Genomic DNA, 22,030 nt, shown 5'->3' with positions numbered 1-22,030 from the left:
TGAGCAACGACGCCTGCTCGACTGCTACAACAACATCTGGTGGTCAGGACAGGTGCCGGAGGCCTGGCGCACAGCCATCGTGGCCCCCATTCTGAAGAGCAATAAGCCGGCTAACGAGCTGTCCTCATACCGACCGGTCTCTCTCACCTCCGCTGCCTGCAAGGTGATGGAGGCCATTGCTCTGGCACGGCTCGAATGGGTGGCCCGCGCCTGCGGGTTCCTCGCGGACCAGCAGACAGGCTTCCGGCGCCGAAGGTGCACTGCGGACTCCATCGCAGACGTCGTCTCCACCCTGGAGGACGCCAGGGCCAGCGGAGACCTCGCCATGCTCCTCCTCATCGACGTCAAGGGGGCGTTCGATGGTCTCCCACATGCGGTCGTCCAGCAGGCTCTGGACCTCCTGGGCATTGGCGGCAACCTGCGGCGGTTCCTGTCATCGTTCCTGAACGACCGCACCCTCAGGGTCCGCGTGGGCCATGCAAGGAGCACTCCCCGTCCGGTCGCAGCAGGCGTACCACAAGGGTCAGTGGTGAGCCCGTTTCTCTTCAACCTCGCCCTGGCCCGGTTGCCTGCTGCACTGCCGACCGACCCTCACTACAAGGTGGAGTGCTCCATCTACGCGGATGACATCGCCCTGTGGGTGCGGGGACCGCCACAGTCAAGCCGCCACGTGTGCCTGGCCCTCCAGAGAGCCCTGGACACCACGGCCGCCTACCTGGGAAGCATCGGACTCTCGGTTTCGACGGGGAAGACGGTGGCCCTCCTCGTCCACCCGAGAGCAGCGGCACGGCGCTCAGCTCCCCGGCTGCAGCTGGAAGGCGTGCGCATCCCATGGAGTACGACTGTGTCGTACCTTGGGCTGCGCATCGACCACCGGCTAACCTGGCTCCCGGCAGTCGGGGCCATGCAGACCCAGACCATCAGGGTCCGCAAGGCCGTGTCGCAGCTCCTTGCCCATGGAGAGGGCTGCTCGGTGAAGTGGGCCCTGCGGCTCTACGAGGCGGCAGCCACATCACGCCTGCGGTACGCCCTCCCGCTGGTGGCGCTGCCGCCACGCCGCCTCGAAAAGTTGGAGCTGCAGCACCGGGCGGCCATCCGACTCTGCCTGGGCGTCCCCCGGAGCTCCCAGATTGCCGCTACCCTTGCGGAGGCTGGAGCATGGCCCCTGTCGCTCCTCTTCCTGCAGCAGGGGCTGAGGCACGTCGACCGCCTCCACCATGCTCCTGATGGCAGAGGCCTGCTGCGTCGCCTCCAGTCCCGGCCTTCCTCAAGGATGGGTCAGCTGTGCCGCCTCTACGAGGAGGTGGTTGGCAACCCACCGCCGAATGCGGTACAGCTGCCCCCACCGCAGAGGCCTCCTGTCCCCATCGCCACGGAGCTGCCCGGGATTTCGAAGAGGCGCTCACCCGCTTGCGCCCTGCAGCAGACGGCCGCCTGCCTCCTGGACGAGACCCTCGGAGACCACCTCCTGGTGTACGTCGACAGTTCGGTGGTACCGGACACCGGCTCTGCCACGGCGGCCTGCACGGCACCAGCCCTGCAGAAGAGCAGGCAGTGTCGACTGCCCAGACACGCCAGCTCGACTGCAGCGGAGGTGGCAGGCCTCACCCTGGCCGTCGACCTACTCTCTGAGGAGCTTCCTGGGGTACCAGCGGCCATCCTCTGCGACTCCAGGGCAGCCCTCCTCGGCCTGCAGAGGCCAGAAAGCGCCAGCCTTGGAGTCGCACTGCTGTCTACCCGGCTGACAGCGCTGCAGGACGCAGGCCACCCGGTGTCCCTGCACTGGATCCCCGCCCACGTAGGGATCCCGGGCAACGAGGCAGCCGACACCCTGGCGAAGGACGCCCACCACACCACTGTGCCCCTCAGTCGGGCCGTGACGGAGGGCGACTTCACAGGACTGAGGCTGCGGCGACACCTGGCGACCCACCACCCAGACAAACGGGTGGCACTGGGATGCCCCCCACGACCACTCCCCCAGCGAGGCCTGGCTCGCAGGGAGACCTCGCTCCTTCTCCGGCTCCGCATCGGCTGCAGCTGGACGGCAGCACGCAGCTACCGACTGGGACGAGCGACGTCCCCGGCCTGCAGCTCCTGCGGGGAGCCGGAGACGATCGAACATCTCCTGCTGGCCTGCCCGGCGTACCTCCAGCAGCGGGGCCCACTCCTGCAGGAGTTCCGCCGCCTGGGCCTCCCCTGTGGCAAGGAGGAAGATCTCCTCTTCCCCGGCCGACACCACCTTTCTGCACTTCGAGGCGTCGTGGAGTTCCTTGACTCGTCAGGGCTCTCCGCACGCCTCTAAGGACATTTCTACAAGCGGGAAGGCCTCACGGCCTCCCACTCCACCCCGGGCCTGACCGGCCTGGCACAACACCCCTGCAGACTCTGCAGCACACCAAGGCTTTCCATCTCGGCCTGATACGTGCTGCCTATGCCTGCCGGTTTTGCTTCGCCCAGCCATGGCGTCTCCACTCTATCCCTTCTTTCGCTCCCACTTACCCCTCCCCGTTGGCGCTGAGCCGTGCTCCCTCAAGGGCTGCAGAAGATAGCGCCAACCTTTCCCTTTCCCTCAAGAACCACTTACCACCCGTTCTGATGTCGAATACCTCCGAGCCGCCCCCAGAGGCTCCGGCAACAGTCACCAACGCCGCACGAATTTTGTGCGAACGCGGGCAAAACACCGACGTTGTCGACAACAGTTCTGCGTGTTGCCGGTGCTGCTGCATGTCCAAGTTTATACAGCTGATAAAGCTACTATCATTACTCCGTATAGCCCTCTACAAATTTCCTATCGCAATGGATGCTTCGCCTTTCGGGTGAAACTGCGACAATTTGATGAGAAATCTCAATCTCTTTAATTTCAATACGCAAAATGCGAGTTCCTTATGGCTGACGGAAAATACGAAGCCTCATGCATGTGAAGCCGTTGATTCAAAAGTTTGGCTCCACGAAACTGTATTAGGCGTTCTCCACATGCGTTCATTGCTAAGGTAATTATGGCAAAATTTCGAGATGTAGATTTCGTGAAAAATGTTTTTCATGCGACGCTCAGCTTTTGGTTTTTACTGATGATTTATTTGATGCTCCAGACAGGGGACTGACAATAGACTGTATATTCTTCGATTTCGCGAAGGCTTTCGACTCTGTGTCTCACAAACTGCGTTTCCTTAGGTTGCGTAAACTTAATCTCGACACTAATACCTTGCGCTGGGTTGAATGCTTCTTTTCTAATCACTTGTAATATGTATCTGCTAACGGACATGACTCTTCCATCCCTTTTGTACAGCCTAGGGTACCTCAGAGGTCTGTTTTTGGTCCACTACACTTTATAATCTTTATTAACCACCTCCCGATCTTCGTCACATTAGATTTCTATAAACTTTTCGCCCATGACTGCGTAGTTTACCGCGTCATCACTAACGCCTCTGATCATACTGCCGCGCAATCCGACCTTACCGCCATATTTTCTGGGTGCTCCAATTCTGTAATGATCATTCATATAAATAAATGTAAAACATGCGTGTCTCGCGAGATTCTTCTTGCTCTGTTTCTTTCAACTATACCATCAATAACACACCATTAGCCTTTCAATAATCTTACAACCATCTTGGTATACATATCACTAGTAATCTCTCGTGGAACTATACATAACGCTAACCGCATTCTCGGTTCCATACGTACAATTTTTACGTCCCAAGCTCGAACATGCCTGCTGCATTTGGGACCCTGGTCAAGCTAATCTAACAAATCTTCTCAAATCACTTGAGAACAGGGTCGCCCGCTTCATTTTATCAAATTATGCGTGTCACCCAAGTGTATCATCAATAACACTGACGCTCCGTTTGATAGACCTTGCAATACGGTGTAAGTTTATGCGCTTATGCCTCTTTCATAAAATTTACTACAGTAATCCCGTTCTGAAGGATGAGTTGTTCCTTCACCCATCCTATATTTCACCTCGCATAGATCACAAAATGAAGTTGGAGTTACCACCATGCAACTCCAACTCTTACTTCTGCTCATTCGTACCACGCACTGCCGACGACTGCATCCACCTTCCCGCCTCCATCGCTGCCATCTGTAACACCATTAATTTTAAGTAGATTGCCAACGACTTTATACGCACTCACCACTCCTCTCTAATGTCCTCGAGCCTTGAGAGAAAATAAATAAATAAATAAATATTACTTCTGGTGAGGTGACCTGAGGCGTGAAATACTTAAACATGAAACAAATGTTTTATTGAAATAGCAATTATATGGACACTCCACATCGAATTTCTGCCGTCGATTTCGCCGTCGCTGTCACCGTCGCCGTCACCGTGAGGTTCCGCATAACGTCAACGGCAATGAAACCGTCGCCGCGCGCCGTATGCTGTATGTGCCAGTGAAAGGGCCCGAGAGACGCGCACTTTCACGGGGAGCGAACGCACGGCGGAAAGCAAACGCGCGTTCTGCGCCGTGCTCCATGAAGGGCTACAGAATTAAGCGTCTCTTTCCTTCTTTGCAATCACCATATACATAGAGCAAACACGACGTCTTCCGTCGCGCGAAAGGCCGAGGGAGGACGGAGGGAGGGATCGGGAGCGACGTTTAGCTGCGGCACCAAGTGCCTATTTATACAAACACGTTGCGAGGCGAAAAGGAGGTAAAGACTTCCGGCGCTGCTCGACGAGTGTCCCATTCTGATCTCGTCGAAAACCTCCGAGCCGCCCCCAGAGGCACCGGCAACAGTCACCAACGCCGCGCGCGTTCGGTGCGAACGCGGGCAAAACGCCGACGGCATCGACAACAGTTCTGCGCATTGCTGGTGCAGCTGCATGTCCAAGTTTATACAGCTGATAAAACGACTATCCTTACTCCGTATTCTCTACTAAGTTGCTATCGCAATTGATGCTTCGCCTTTCGGATGAAACGGCAACCATTTTTTAATGTGGAAAAGAGGCTACGACCGCACCTGTTTTCTATTGGCGTAATGAGTCAAATGTCGGTGCCTTCAAATTATCAAAGAGCTGCGTACAGGGATGGCCCTTGAGACAATGCAATATATGGGTGCTCCGCAGGGTATGCAACAAAAAGGCAGGCATGACAAAGCAGTTTGCGTTTTTTCTTCTATTTTCCTCGAGGATTGTGCTTTTTCTTTCCTTTCAAGATTTTGAATATGCCAGATTAGTGAGGCCATTCTATGATTAGTTAGAAAAGTGTTTCGGGGACCCTTTAACCCTTTCAGGTGCTACAAGTGTGCAAGCCAAGATAGCGCATCAAAAGCAAAAGTAATATGAAAATAAGCGTATTTAACATGTTCTGCAAACATCTTAAACACTTCTTATTTCACATGTGCTGCAAGGTTGAGTGATGTGTGCAAAATGTTTTTGTAAAACGAATTGGAAGGCAGACAGGTGCATGTCTGCTGACGGAGTCAGTATGTCATCGTGTATATAGCAGGTCCTTTTCTTTTATGGATGTTCACAATGCTAACAGATGAGCCATATTTTTTAAATATGCTAGGCATAAGATAGTCTATGGTCTCATATCTCGCGCTCCTGTAGAGAGTTCTAGCATGAAGTACACATTCTGCAAACTTGACATAACTTTTAGAAGAATTGAAGATATTGAATTCCTTGTGCAGCTGTATATGCTGTTTATGATTGTGATGCAAGAAACATACCAAAATTACATGTCTAATGGACAGAAAAGAAATTGGTGCCTGAAGGGGTTAAGCTTTACAGACTGAGCTTCAGATGTCCCATAATTGCTTTAGTTCAACACAGTGCTTCTTGCAATAGCCTTAAACCGTGTTTTTAAGCGAAAATCCAACATCAGCAAACATTAGAACTAGGCCATGCCTCAATTCGTCGCAAGCTTCTGTCTTGAAACTCTGTCAGCGTTGGTGGGTTTTGGAGCATTTTTACCGTGTCACGGAGCACCGCCTGGTTTGTCACCAACTGAATGATGTCTTGGTTACCCTGCGGGAAGAGGTTCACATAAAGATTTGGCTACATAATTTACTTATAGTCCATCTCTTGATGTTAGAGCATAAATCCTAGAGTGGTCAAATATGGGCAAATAAGCCTCAAGTGAAATACAGCGAACACAAGAGAAATTAGTAGGGTATAAATACAGCAGCCAAGTCAAGGCAATAACATAAGTCTGTCAGACATAACCAGCACTAAACCAAGACACATTGTGCAAAGAACATGCAAAATGAGATTGCTAAGGGCACCTTTGCACAGTGGAATCTCAATGATACGAATCTCACGGGGCAAGAAAAATATTCGTATTAGCCGACATTCGTATCATCGAACACAATTAAAACTAGCTAAATTAAAGAGTCAGAGGTGAACTCACTCAGGCACGCACACGTAAAAAACATTTAAAGTATAACCACTTATAACGTAACCGTTTTTGTGCAGAACTGGCTACAACGTGGCCTTTTCGATTCCCGTTTACCCTCCCATAGCACTCCATGTATACGCATACCGCTTACGGTGCAGCGCCGCAAGATGAAATAGCGGTTATAATTAGGCTTCCACGGGAAAATCTCGCCAACAAGGGTGATAGCGAGCACGCTTATCAAACAGGCGCGCGCACCGATGGGAGAGGAGATCAACGAGGGCGATGCGGAGGAGGAACATGCGACCTGGAGCATGAGTCCAAGGGCGATAAAATCATCGCCGCATCATATGTGGCAGTCAAAGCACGCAGGGGACGCGCGCCTTCACAGAGAGCAAACGGACAGCGGAGAGCAAACGCGACTTGCGTCGCGCGAAAGGCCGTGGGGGGCGACGCTGAGCTGCGGCATGAAATGCGTATCTTGCAACCGGGCGAATGGATAACAGGCGACGCAATCTCCCGTGCAAAAGGAGGAAAGCGGGAAGGAAACTCAGGAGGGAGGGAGGGGGCGGCTTCTACTCGGCCAACAAATTCGTTCATGTGCTATGCGCATGCGCCGGCTGTCGGTGTTGTCGCGCACAGAGTGTATTGAAAGCAATCTCCACACGGCTCTGACCTTTGTATGCCCCCCCCCCCCCTGTGCTTATGCCGCTCGGTTTCAGTTAAAGCGATAGACCGCACGAACCTTCGCTCGCTGCAGCGGCCGCGCTTCCCCACGCCTGCGTGGGGCAAGCCACAAAAGGAAAAGCACAAAAGCGCCACCGCTTCAAACTCTTCGCGCCCAGTCGCGGCCTCTGTGCAGTTCGGCACAGCGTCCACGCCTCCGCATCAAAAGAGAAAGGGAGAAAGCGCGTGACTGCACGCAGTTCGCTTTTGCGGCCGTCGGTGGGGCAGCATTTATTCGTACCAACTGACGCGGGTCGAATATCGATTCGTAACAACCGTTCTCTAGCACGTTGCAAAGTAATAGGGTTCGGCCAGGGCCACAGAAAAATTCGTATCATCCGTAAATTCGTATTAGCCGTGATCGTATCATGGTGATTCCACTGTACAAGAATGCTAATTTGAGTTAGTTGGTGGAACATCGACATACTGAACAAACAGCGCAGATAACAGGACACAGCGCCTGTGTTGTCGCCTTCTCGTAGTCCAGTTGTCTACGCTGTTTGTTCCGCACCTTGTGTGTTGACGTTGAGCGCACGATAGGCATTGTGCAGAAACTATGACAGTAGCTGTGTCCTGTATCAAGATGAGGGAGAGTTTATACAGGAGAAAAACAGGGGGAGATGGGGGTCCAGTTGAATTCCATAATTCGAACCTGAAGGCACCGATCAACTTGGTTGAATTATCTAGCTCTTCAAATTAAACAAGACAAAGAAAAAATGGCGGAACACATTGCTGATTTATGTTGTAAAACATTGCTGCTCTGCCTCTAACTACAAAAGAAAAAGGGCAAATCTAAGTCTGGCACCGTGTCGCATGCGGATTTGCATCAAATCCGCACATGATGCCAGTTGGGTGGCACCGAAGCCAGCGTTCTTCATGCAAGGGATGCATATTCTTGGATGGTTCCTCAGTCGCAGCCAGATGCGTGGCTGTCCATGTTGCCGCCGCCATCTCAAGTGCCATAAAGAAGTCCACATTGGTCGAACATGGGTTTATCTGTTCTTGATGCACTTTCCTGACCGAGCCGCGCATTAAGAACGATGCTAGGTGTGCAAAAACAGTCACATGTCGGTAGCAACATGCATGCCACTTCAAACTGGCATTCGCCGAACAAGATGGCGGCCATCACATGTTTTTGACGCATGCGATAGCTTTCAGCACTTGGTTGTTTTTGTCAACAAGTATGGCAGCGCCTACGCATGCGTAATGTGTAGGGATGGGCGAATATTCGGTATTGCCGAATATTTGATTGAATAATTCTACATTCGTTATTCGCTTCGATTCGAAGTCAGGTATTCGATATTTTCGAACTACCGTAAAAACCCGCGTATAATACGAACCCGAATATAATACGAGGTGAAATTTATGGGACGAGAAATGAAAAAAAAAGTTTTAACCGCATATAATACGAGTGAGAGAAACTCGGGAAATGGAAAAGATTTATTTAAATTGGACTCAGCACTTCATTCACTGTTGTTCTCAGCTGCGCTTTCTTCGGACAATTCCTTGTCTGATAAATCGTCCCAGAGGTACTCGTCCTCTGTGCCATCGAGCGCGTTTGAGAACCCGCACTTCTTGAGAGCGCGACGCACAAGGTCTTGTGGGATACTCGCCCATGCATCCACGATCCACTCGCACAGTGTGGCTGGCAATGCCCGCTTCAGCGGCCCGGTCGGCGTCACTGCAGGTTCACCTGGCCGCATCCATTCAGCGTAGCAACGCTTCACCGCATCCTTGAAAGGCTTGTTGACACAAACATCTAGAGGCTGCAGCTGAGACGTCATCCCACCCGGGATAACGACGAGTTCATTTCCAGAATCACGCAACAGCTTCTTCACTGAGTCGGCCAAATGGCCACGAAACGCGTCCAGCACGAGGATGGATGGGAACGACAACAGTACACCAGGCCGCCTACACCACACGGACTTTATCCAGTCGAGCACAAGACTCTCGTTCATCCACCCTTTCTCATGGCATCTCACGATGACATTTTTCGGCAGCTCACCTTTCGGCATTGTCTTGCGCTTGAAGACGACATAGGGCGGGAGCTTGCGGCCGTCTTGAAAGCGATCTGCGTGGGGGCAGAGTCTACGCAGGGTAGGTGCATCAGCGGGTCGTAGGTTTGTGCGTGCTGTGTGTTCTCGGCGCTCAGTTTGGGTTGAAGCGATAGACAACAGCACGAAGGTGACTTCGCTCGCTTGTGCAGCGGCGCTTAAATTCCTAACGCCAGCGTTTGACAGTGCGTGTCGGCGCTCATCGAGTGTGATGTGTTCATGTTTGCCTGTGGGTGCTGACACCATGCTTGTTAATTAGTGAATAAGCGAATGTTTACAAGTTTATACGGATGATAAAACTACTATTCTTACTCTGTATAGCTTATCGCAATCGATACTTAGGCTGTCGGGCGTAACTACGTTTTTTTTTTCACCCATAAGAATTAAAATAATATTGTGTGCAGTTCAAAACTACTCCCATTTCGCAATTTTTCCTGTTTCCCGGCTCTTATGTTTGTTTTTTACGGTCCTGTGAAAAACGTACAAGCGGGGTTCTACTGTAATATGCGGGGTTATGTTCCGGCAAATCTCGTTGATGCGGGACTTGAGTTCAGTGACATTTCATTGTCGAGAGGCACAAAATGCACTGAATCCTGTAGGCTTTCGCCGAGGATGCAAAAAATATTTTGTTGTCACGAGGATTTCACTGTCGTGGGATTTCGTATCACGGGTTTGAACTGTAATTGATTCGATATATGGCTTCTTTTCTTGATTCGGTTCACAATCTGCTATTCGGTATTCGCGCAATCCTAGTTAAAACCTCTCAAATGACAACAGCCACCAAAAGTAAACTGTTTGCGTGCCGACAGATGTACGAGCCTCCTTCGTAGGAGTGTAAATTTGCTCACCTTTAATAGTTCTTGAAGTTGCGGGTTTTTGGCGACTAGCGCCTGCATGCGTTCTGGGTTTGAGAAGTGAGCCTGAAGCTGCGTATTTTTCATCAGAAACTGCACACACCGAGGGCCTTTCAACATCTGTGCGCGGAAGAACAGAGAAGACAAGGGCACCTGGGTCAAACTTAGCGAGGGCATATTAATATGTCACGAGTCACTGGATTTCCGCCTTTATTAATGAACAAATAGAGAACGAAAATTGCTACATCTATTGAAAAATCAGCAGGACAGTTCTTTAAAGGGATACGGACGCAAAATCTGAAAATTTTATGAAAATGCTGAAAATCAATCCGCAGTCTGTGATTACACCGAAAAGAAGTAGTCACTTAGCAAATTTTTGAGCCGATAGCTTTATTTTTGACGTTTTTCTGAGCGCGCGCCTCGCCGTCCGACCCGCGGGAGTTGGAAGGTGTGACGTCCCGACAACCTCGTCGGATAGCCTGCCGACGCCGCCATCGCGAGCATGGATTCGAGTTCTAGTGCCTCTACCAACGATGAGTACACGTCTGAAGATGAGGACCATTCCAACTTGGCAAGAAATATTACCGCTTCCGGTTACGAACCTTCCGCGTCAAGCGACGACGAAGAGCAGGCGGCCGTGGAAGTGCCAATCTGGTTTTTTGCGAACCGCAGCGCGAAGATTTCGCTCTGCGCCAGACAATTTTGCAAGATTTCTCATTTCCTCTGTAAATTTGCTTTTTCAAGAGCACACGCAGGCGAGGCAGCTGCGGGGTACTTCAGCACTGCGTGGATGACTGAATAGTTGTTTATGCCGTCGGCGTGAGCAACTGCTGTGAGGTATCAGGGTATCAGTACCTCAGAGACTCTCACGTCCAGTTCGCCAGCTGCCCGACAGATGGCAGCACCTGTCTGGCGGTCTCCACAGTTTTTCCTGCTTTTAGCCTGTGGAGAAGCAGAGCTGTGTGTGTGTCTGCCGGTCTGTCCCGCTGCCATGTAGGACTCATCTCCTGAGTCGCACTCATGCGCGCTAGCCTTGTATTGTTTTACTATGCTTTGCCAACTTTTTTAAAAGACATTACTGCCTTCGTGCCCAGCCTCGGGCATCTCGCCCCAGTCTCGCCCTCACACAGGTCAAGAAGGCTGCAAGTGAACGAAAACAGTACCGACATCTTTTCGCCTCCTCTTTTCAAACCCGCCACTAATCATTTCTAACTTGCATTTTCGTGAGAAGACCGATGGCACAGCGTCAGGCTTTAGGCGTTGCCTTTTGAGCGGCATGCCAAGGCTTTTCAGCACAGCCTAGCTGGTCACATAATCATCGTCGACGAAGTGGTCCGCGCAAATGAAGTCATTTTCAGAGGTCTCCTGGCTGTGCGTGATGGCTGGCAGGCAGGTATCCAAAGTTTAAGCACCTTCCGGTCTCTAGGAAACGTGTGCGACGACGTGTCACGACCGACGATGCTGTTATAACGGCGATGTCTGGGCATTTCCTTCCAGCGCGACGAAGTCGTCAATACCAAGCAACGACCGCGGGAAGGCTCATGTAAGACGCACCACCTGCGTGCAGCCCAGACGAGGATAATGTTTCAGACAGACCACGTGCGAAGATCGCCAAAAGGGTTTAAACAAATGCTGCAAGGGACCGACACCCCCGGAAATATTGCGACGGCCGTGGCCGACCTTGGCCACAAGCGCGCGCGGATGGCTGGGTGTTATGACGTCAAATTTCAGCTTCTGCTGGTGGCCGCGCAACAGAAAATCGCAAAAAAAGATGTTTGTCATTCTTTTTTTAAAAGCAGCTTGTTGTATTCGTCATTTTCAACAGTCCAGCTTTTGTCCCCCCTCCGACGCAAATGACCATCCGTCAACTTTTGTGTCCGTATTCCTTTAAGCAAAAATGCACACAACAAAAAAGTACAACACAACAACTTCATGATGAGAAGCAGCTTACACCTTCACTGCACAACCCGTGCTATACGAGCCAGATTCCTCTAGCAACAAGCAGGGAAGGGGTCGCAATAACTCAGTTTGTTCAAAACAGGAAAGTGACAGTTACGCCTATAATGCGAGGCAGCGGCACGATAGTTGGTAGAATATTGTGTGCCGCAACTCTGGCATTATTTTGTGCATTATTAGTTCGAAAAAACAGTCACATATGCATGTGGGCAGTCTGTTTTAAATAAGAAAAACATTGAGTGACGACTGTAATGCACATCATCTTTATTTGTGAAGCTACTGCTCCCTAGTGGTTTAGAATGGCAGACACATTCTTTTTCTCTCCCCGCCTATCTCCTATCCTGCCTTTCGTGTCCTACTGCTGGCTTTCTTACATTTTTATTTTATCACATCGATGCTGATTTATAGATAGGCTGCAGAGCATGGCGTCAGCCAATCAACAGTAATCGCAGCTGGCCGCACGACCATGTTCTCCAAGTGCAGTATTCACTGCTGCAGCATCGGTGAAGTGGCTGAAAGCCAATATCTTCGATGGACAATCTTTATACATCTGGAGTTCAATTCCTCCCATAATACTGCAGATTTTTTTCTTTATAAACTGAAGGCACAGTGGGATTCATGCAACAGCTGTCAGCACCACCGCTGGACATTAAAACGAATCGGGGAGTGAACTCGTAATAGCCGTCGAGATGAAATGCCTAGCGAACAGGACAATGCCATTGCCGTCCTGATCCTCACCTCCACTAAAATGCGGGGCTGAAGGTCCCTAAAGACAGCGCTGTTGACAAAAATGCCTGCCAAGTCCTGTACACACCTTCCATCGTTGCCATCTGGGTTTGGTGGCACTTCAGAAAGCTGATGAGCCTGCACCATGGCCCAAACACGCACACATTGCAACAGGCGCATACACTGGCACACTACACATACAAAAGTATGGTCCCAGACCCTTTCGCCACTTCCAGACAAAATTCCCACGCGGTTGTCGGTTAGTCAGTACGAGACAAGGCACTAAATATACCAGGCAAGAAAGGGAGCGAGATGGCTAGAAATTTATTTCAATACAGAACCCCTTCACTGCGACTTCTTTTGCTTTCTCATACGAAGTGGAGCTGCACAGCAAATACTGCAGTCTAAAATATGTGACTATGTGCAGTCAGGTTATAAAATTATACATCATGATGCGTTAAGTACAACCTACAACCACAAAATGACGCAGTGAACAAGGACGACGGAACGCATCACAAGGTGAAGGAACCTCTAAACTAGCCCAATTTCCATGCTGGCCTAATTCCCAAGAAGTACAATACAGATTGTCTTCAATCCCCCATGTTTTCGTGTGCTTGGAGTGCCATGAACAGGTGGTTCCCAGTTTGAACATAAAGCTTACATACCGAGGTTGTTGGCATTTTGTTTTGCTACATAGTAAATGCACTGTGTTACAGACCATAACTATCGCCACTTGGCACAAATCAACATAAAAGTAACGGGAGGAAGGGACAAGGTGAGCACTGCAATAGGGCCCACTGAAGAATAAATATAACTCAATAATACTTGATGCTGGGCTAGTCAGTTCCTACTGTATTACGGACCGTAAGAACTAACGCCACTTATCGCACATCCCCTTATTTTATGTTGATTTGCATTAAGTGGCCATAGTTCCTATGGTCTGTAATACAGCATGAACCGACTAGCCCAGCAACAAGTATTACTGAATAAATGCACTGCCATGACGACGTTTCTTAAAGATAAGAGCACTCGCACTTGCTGTCCCTCTCACATAAAAAAGCACACCTGACCACTACAACTATAAATACATAATTGTGGTCATTAAAATCTGCGGCAGGTGTGGTTGAACATATTCACAATCATGCTAAAGAGCAAAATACACTAAGAGCAAAATAGGGAACAAGGCAGACTAAAGAGCAAAATAGGTTGAGCTGTGTAAATGAATTAAGCCCAGATCACACGTACGCTTGCAGACGAGCGTAAGCTCACGTCTACTCGCCCTGCGCCTGCCGCACCTAGCGAGGAATGGCAATTTGCATCCACAAATACGCGCGACAGCGCGCGCCCACTGGCCTCACTCGTTGACGGCTTGGCAGACGCCACTTCATATTTCGTTGTTGACAGTGTTTCAATATGCTTCGATATCTATAAACGTAATTGTTATATTTTTAGAGCTGTTAGATTAGCACAAAAAGTGAAGAAGCACTTTCTTGCATGGTATAAATCTGCTTAACTGAGAGTTGAATGTACCGCGCCGTCGCTGCGTAGCCAGGCGTGCCGATGCGAGGCAGCCCAGGCGCGTGATAACTGAGAGGAGCTGATCATCGAGATCGCGCCGTGTTTTGACGCATACGAGCCGTGCCGCACCGTCTGCGCATGCGTGGGCACGCGGACGCGAGCTTGCGCGCGTTTGCAAGCGTACGTGTGGTCTGGGCTTTACCTTAAGCAAAGAAAAAGGGTCACTTTTACCCAGGGTTTTGAACTAAAATCTAACTGAAAACTACACCCAAACGGAAATTTTGGCCATAACTGAACCCAAATCTATATTTTCCTAGCAAGCCCGAACCCAAACTTGAATTGGTAAAAGAAAATTATCGTTACCGGTTCGGCACAAAGCGGATCATGCATATAAGGCGACAACGGGTGATTAACAGTTTCCACAACTGTTCTAATACCCTATAGACTCGTGTAAGGGCCACAACCCCAACTTGGCAGCCCAAAAATCAGAAAAAAATATTACAACAGAGAAGCAACCGCGCTCACCTCCCCGATGCCGCTACTAGATGGCGAGATCTGAGCGTTTACCTCTTATGAATTGGTACATCCGGGAATCCAAGGTGTGTACAAGTCAAGGCTGAGCTGGCACTATTTTGACCAAAAGGTTCGGCCCCGTGTAAGGGCCGCACCTCGTCAAAATTGTGAAAAAAAGTGTGGCCCTTACACGAGTATATGTGGTAACTACTTCTATCAGCGCTCCAAACTAGCATATTGTTACGGATCACGAGTTGCGTTGTGTGTGAGAATGGGGATAGACGATGAGTATGTGCTGGTCGTGCTGATGGGTATGTGAGAGCTCCCCCCCCTCCCCCCCAGGCAAGGAGACACAACCTGTCCAATGCTATTCACTGCATGCTTAGACGAAGTATTCAAGCTCTTAGACTGGGAAGGATTAGGGGTGAAGATCAATGGCGAATATCTCAGCAACCTTCGGTTTGCAGATGACATTGTCCTATTCAGCAACAATGGAGACAAATTACAGCAAATGATTCAGGACCTTAATCGAGAAAGTGTAAGAATTGGGTTGAAGATGAAGATGCAGAAGGCAGAAATGATGTTCAATAGCCTGGCAAGGAAACAAGAATTCAGGCTCTCCAGTCAGCCTCTAGAGTCTGTAAAGGAGTACGGTTATCTAGGTCAATTACTCACAGGGGACCCTGATCATGAGAAAGAAGTTTACAGAAGCATAAAATTGGGTTGGAGTGCATACGGCAGGCATTGCCAAATCCTGACTGGTAGCTTACTACTGTCGTTGAAAAGAAAAGTGTGCAATCATTGTATTCTACCGGTGCTAACATATGGGGCAGAAGCTTGGAGGTTAACAAAGAAGCTCGAGAACAAGTTAAGGACCGCACAAAGAACGATGGAATGAAAAATCTTAGGAGTAACGTTAAGAGACAGGAAGAGAGCGGTGTGGATCAGAGAACAAACGGGGATAGACGATATTCTACATAGTTGACATTAAGTGGAAGAAATGGAGCTGGGCAGGCCATGTAATGCGTAAAATGGATAATAGGTGGACCATTAGGGCTACAGAATGGATACCAAGAGAGGGGAAGCGCAGTCGAGGTTGGCAGAAAACCAGATGGGGTGATGAAGTTAGGAAATTTGCAGGCGCAAGTTGGAATACGCTAGCGCAAGACAGGAGTAATTGGAGATCGCAGGGAGAGGCCTTCGTCCTGCAGTGGACATAAAATATAGGCTGCTGATGATGATGATGTGCTGGTAACTATGGCCTCCTTGGCAGAGACGCTTGCACTTCTGAAGACGACCATGCCAGTTGTGTTCTGCAGAAAAAAATCGAGGGCTTCGCGGAATCAACATTTCTGGTGACACTCCCGAATCGGCTGTTAATTTAACTTGTTCCTAAACTATATAAACACAGAGAACGGAAACAACAATGTCTTCGAGGAGGGATATCAAGTTCAGCGGCATGACTTATTGTAACCCTCACACTGCGGTCGCTGATGAATTCGGTCACCTTTTCAGTAACAGCAGCTGTAAAGGGCACTCGAAATAAGCTTTTGTTAGGTTCAATGCACGTTTGGTGCTTAGCCAAGCAGGGTACAACACTCTTCAAGCTGTAGAAATTATTCGTGGGACACAATGTGCGTGCATTTGACTTCTTTGTCTGCCCTTAGCCACTGCTGCAAGACTACACGCACATGCAGAGATGCGGAAGAAAGGTTGACGCGTGGTTCTGCACAAACCATCCTTGCTCTGAAAAGGAAACGCCAATCATAGCGGAAATGCTTGCCATTTATCAATTTTCAGAGTACAAAGCAGCTGAAAGAAACAATCGGTATAAGCAGAAGAGAAACTTTACGTTTCCATCACTATTGTCCTAATCAGCGAGGTAACGCTAGAGGTGCAAAGCATTTAGGAAACTTCTAGGAAAATCGTACAGGGACAATGTGTTTACCAACAACTCCTACATCTCTAGCTGGCCTTAAATGCTGATGAAGCAATTAACCACTGCCTTACGCATTGTCTAATCAGTGCTAAAAATCATGAAAATGGCTCATGAAGTGAAAAGCAAACAGTGTCTAGAGAACAGCACTTACCACAGCCAAGGCAGACTTTGACACAAGATGTACTGTCGCACCATTTTCTACGTCTGCACAGATATGCACACATACACCACAGTGGTTATATACAGTGGCAACAAATCCTTGCGGAAATGAAGGGAAACGATATGACACATAATTTGCCACCTAGACTAAAAACCACCAGGAGCGATGGCTGCAATAGGTGATGCCCGAATTCATGCCCCAGTGGTGGCACCCTCTGGATAATAAATGCACATCTCGAAGGCTATGATTTTGCCAGTTGCATGCAGCAGAAGCGATTGCGAGAGACGGAAACACGTCATCAACGTCAAGCTTTGGACACCATCGAAGGTGCGAAATACTACCCCTGGTGTAGTTATCTGAATACTTCAGTTGGCCACAGCCTCATATTATTGTTATATATGCAGCCCTGCCTACAAACCTGCAAACTTAGACCAGCTCAAGCTGTCAAGCAACATACTGTTTTCAGATGACAGTGACTTTTTCAACAATTTGTTGCTGATTTCACATGCTTCAGAAACTTAGAAGAATAAACATGTTCGAAGCAGGTACCCCTCTGCTGTTCTTTTGTAATCAGTAGAAGTCAGAGACGGACAAGTGAAACTTCTTTACAGACAGAATATTTTTCCTTTTTTAGCTTGACAGAACATCACTTAGGTAAATTGTAGAATGAGCTCGAATTCATAAATTATGGAAAATTTGGGAGACTTGGTAGGTATGTACAGCACACTAGCAACAAAAGGCTGACAAGTGAGAAAGACACAAGCACTTGTGCCTGTTTCTCTACAGCAGTTGAATGTGACAGTTTAGTGAAGGAAACAAGAGTCAGCCATAAGCAAAGCATGTGTCTCCAAACTTCCACAGGACATGACAACATTGAGCGCGGGACAAGTGAAATAAATTCTGTTCATTTACAGACCAACCAAACCACGTGGAAAAGCTGAGTGATTACGCCAAAAACAGATTAGTCTTTTCCTATGAATAATGTCAACTTCCAGAGTAAGAATATTTCATTCTTCCCTCTCGTACATGAAGGAGTCAGATGGCATGTTTTATTTTTCATACATTCAAGATGGCCTGGCTGTCTGGTAAACCCAGCAAAAGCACAGTTTTTTTACAAAATTGAGTTTTGTTTATTGCTATACGGTAGAAATATAGGACTCTGATAAAACTTGATAAGGTGGGAGGCCACATTGGCCACATTGAAAAGTTTAATTCTCTCACACAAGATCAATTTTTTTATGTTTTATGTATGCCCAAACATTGAGAAACATGTTGCAAAAGAAATTATCTTCCTATCATCATTAGTTTGGGAGTTACCAGCGAGTTTTCCAAACCCATACCTCGGTATTGCAAAACCGAAACCACATTGCATTGGTTCCAAAAATCAGTACTATTTTTTATATAAATATTATTCAAAATATTTTTTAATTTTATGTTGTGAACAAGCAGCCATATGAACAAAAGGAGAGACTGGTGCATCTCAAGGGGACCCCGGCTATGAACCTGATGCATTTTAGGCCTCTATGTGTTGTTTTTGACATTTTCACATGGTTTAAAACATTTGTTTACGTTTCTCTCAAAAGAAAATTTTGCTCCACCTCATGTTACGCAAGCTTTGATAACATTTTTCTCAATGACTATTTTGAAATGAAAACTTTCGCACTCATTCCTCTCATAGAGATGTGTGCAATGACCTAGGACAAAAGAAATTCATGCAATATGTTTGAATTTACAGCTCATCTTGCAAATAAATTTGGTTCAAATGGGCTATCTGTTTTACTATGCTTAGCTTTTCAAAACATTTTTCCTTAACATTTATCACATTACATTTATTCTAGTTGAAGTTTGAAGTTATTTCAGTACAGTGTTGCATTGTTTACATTCTTTTTTTGCACTCATACATGAAACAAAGATACAATGTGTGGTGTAGAATGCAGGAAGAAAGCTGCGATTAAACGCAGCTTGACTGGCCCCACGTCCCAGCAATACGAGGCAGAAAAATGACAGCATTCGTAAAGCCATGTAAAGAAGTAAATACGCTCATAAATACATAGTTAAATTCGCACAGTTAGGATTACAGTTACATACAAGAAAGAAAATGTAGGAAGGTTTGCGCTCGTCGAAAAAAATTACAAAAAAATCTTAAAAATGCAGCATTTTATGCCGCAAGTTTTGCAACAAGAAATGCATCATGTCAGTAAAAAAAGATTGGACATATCCTGTCGCGAAAAAAGGTGCAATCACTCTAACGGAAAATTGAATTTATTAAGTATGTGTGGGAGTGAATGTTTCAGCATTTCGAAGCAATAGTTTGTTCGGCATCGAGGAACCTTCCATTAATCGCTCTGTCTAGTAGCTCGAGACGAGCTGCTGCGCTCTAAGCTTGCTATCGAGGCAAGATTTCTATTTCCTTTGTTAATTTCAGTTTTCAAAGACACTAATAAACAATATTCATACATATTATCTAATCTTAACACTGAATTTATTGAATAAAGATGAGGTATGTGCATTATATTGGGCATTTGCAATACAACGTAATTGCGAGTATTTTTTGCTTAGATTGTAGGTGCCCGTGACCCACACCAAAAGACCATAGCGCAGCTGCAAACAAAAAAGCGTGTTATAGATCATTAAAATCTGAGCAGTCGGTAGAAATGACTGACATCTCTTAAGCATGCCTAGTGCCTTACTTGGCTCTTTTCTTACCATTTCACTATAAGAATCCCATAACATACGCTCATAAAAAACAATTACCAAGGCATTAGCTGTCGAAGAAAAATCAATCACTGAATCATTCAGGTGTAGCTTTGAAGTAGCTGTGTACGTTGTTCCCTTTGAATGAAACAGAACGGCTTTGGTGCTTGAACAGTTAATTTGTAGAGAGTTTACGGTCGACCATGCATACAAGTCAGCTAGTATCGCGTTTGCTGCTAAAACAAAGTCATTAACGGCTTCACCTGTAAAAAACAAGGTAGTTTCATCCGCAAATATGACAAATTGGATGGTCTGGTTTATGTTATTAATGTCCTTGACATAAGTAATAAAAAGTAGCGGCACCAGTATACAACCTTGAGGTACGTCTTGAGTAAGTTTTTGCAAAGATGATTGTTCTGTGTTTATGCTTACACACTGTAGCCTATTGCTCAAAACTGGTAATTAGATTTAGTACAGTGCCTTGAATGCCATAATAGGGTAAGTTTTCTAAAAAGTATTGTGATTTATCCAATCGAAGCCTTTAGAGAAGTCAACAAATATACCTTCTTTAAGTTTCTTGCCCTCAATATTGCCTAATATAATTTCCTTTTGCCATAGCAATGCTACCTCTGTCGACAGCCCTGACCTAAAACTGCACTGAGCCGGCGTAATTACCAAGTGTTTTGTAAAGAAGTTCGACAATCTTATAAATATTAGCTTTTCTATGAGCTTTGAAATAATGGTAGAATGGATATGTGCCTACAGTTTTTCAAATCATTTTTGTCTCCTTCCTTAAACAGTACTGTAACTTTTGCATGCTACATACATTGCGGGAAAATACCTGCTCCTAAAATTAGGTAAACCGCCACAACTACTTATGTGGACATGTATTGTAGTGAAGTAGTGTCACTGACGATGTCTACTAATGAAGTAAGGTGATTATTAAATTTCTCAGCCAATGCTTTGCCCCTGTATGTTCGATCGCCTATATTTACATCTCTTCTACACAAAAATTACCTTTACGTAATGTGGTTCATTGCTTAGGTTCAACACATAGCTACATAAATGCAAAAGCTTCCTCAATTCCTTAGCTACTTATCATTCTTGGCGCGATTAGCACTTTTAACATATTTTATGACAAGAATTACCTGCCAAAAATAGGATGAACAACTTTTTGCAGTTTAAATAGTTCACTAAGTTAAGTAAGACATGCTCATTCATCATGAAAATTTATTTAAAAACTGTGTGCATGTGTGTGGCCTCAACGGCATCTCATCTCAGATTATCACCACACAACCATAATAATGAACTGTTACCTTGACATATATAGCTGACGACAAAGTAAGAATACGGTGGCAAATACAGAAAATCAATGGGGATTTGTCATTTGTATAGGTTATGCTTATATAGTTAACCATTCAGTCCGACTCGGCACCTCGTTGGATTACAGGTACACGATGCAAGTACTTTTAGTCATTTTCGTGACATCACAGTTGATGTGAACTACTTTAGATATTTGTATTCCTCGGGAAATGTGTTTTGGAATGCAGAGGCACATAAGGTAGGTAAGGTGTATTTTTGTGGGCAGAACCTGTACTGAATTTCAAGGTTGTCCCCAAGTATACAGACAAAATTATTAGCAGTTCTGCTGGCATTCAGGTACCTTCATATGAAACTAAGCAATCCATAATTTCGAGTTACAGGAAGAACAAACCAGGCAATCCATTTTACTAAGAATGGGTTAAATTAATGCGCTAATAAAAAACGACCCATCGTATCGATACAAGCTCCTTAACGGTCATTTACTCACTAAAGGGATAACGAAAACTCTAGCACCTTGGCAGTGGAACCAGATAACCCAGGTATTTGCGAACATAATTCATGAAATCTGGCAGGCATGACACTAAAACGGAAGGGGGAGGGGATCAGCGTGCACGTTTTTTAACTGTGCCCTGAGCACACGTCCTTTCAGGGATGCACGCACTGTTTATTAAGGATTATTTACCTTTAGATATGTCATGCAAGCAGCAAGAAACTTGGCACAGCAAATACTGACACGACTGTTCTTAAATCCCACTGACTTCTCCAGGACTCTGGTTTTGCAGACTGTCTGCTTCATGAACTTGTCTGTATAAGCTTTCTTTCACCATAACAAGACTTCTAACAGAAGATTCAGAAACCGACGGGTAAAACTTACTTTCTATAAAGCTTGATGAAACATTCGTAAAATTGCAAACCTAGCCCGAATACGTAAACCTTACGGAAGATTTGGGGGAGTTTGCAGGTATTAACAAGCCACAATTCAAGGGAAGGCAGTAGGAAATTACTCACACTGCGCGGAGACCGCTTCATTTTCCTCAAGAATTTTGCCAGCAAATATCAGGCACAGCTGCTCCTCTGGCTCACTAAATTCTTTTGCAGCTTCCTCTTTCAGCTGCGGTAACAAAGGGGTGAAAAAGAACGCTGCAGAAAAGCTGCACAATCCTCCTCGTTTCATGCATCAGTGGTACACACTCTGAGCTACTGCTTACAAGCAGCATGGAAGTAGCAAGAATGAG

At 47.1% G+C, this 22,030-nt stretch overlaps 1 long non-coding RNA gene across 1 annotated transcript; it reads right to left on the bottom strand.

Moving 5' to 3' along the window:
* Positions 1 to 5,205: 5,205 nt before the first annotated feature.
* On the bottom strand, positions 5,206 to 12,783 carry LOC125946084 (uncharacterized). Its single transcript, XR_007467396.1, has 3 exons — positions 12,661 to 12,783; positions 9,961 to 10,086; positions 5,206 to 5,965 (listed from the first exon to the last, which is right to left on the bottom strand). It is a non-coding gene; the product is annotated as an uncharacterized LOC125946084 (long non-coding RNA).
* Between the last annotated feature and the right edge of the window lie 9,247 nt (positions 12,784 to 22,030).

The sequence above is a fragment of the Dermacentor silvarum genome, chromosome 5 (assembly GCF_013339745.2).
Source record: "Dermacentor silvarum isolate Dsil-2018 chromosome 5, BIME_Dsil_1.4, whole genome shotgun sequence".
Classification (NCBI taxonomy): Eukaryota; Metazoa; Arthropoda; class Arachnida; order Ixodida; family Ixodidae; genus Dermacentor; species Dermacentor silvarum.
Note: the sequence above shows the minus strand (reverse complement) of the source record. Positions and strands in the feature narration are given on the sequence as shown.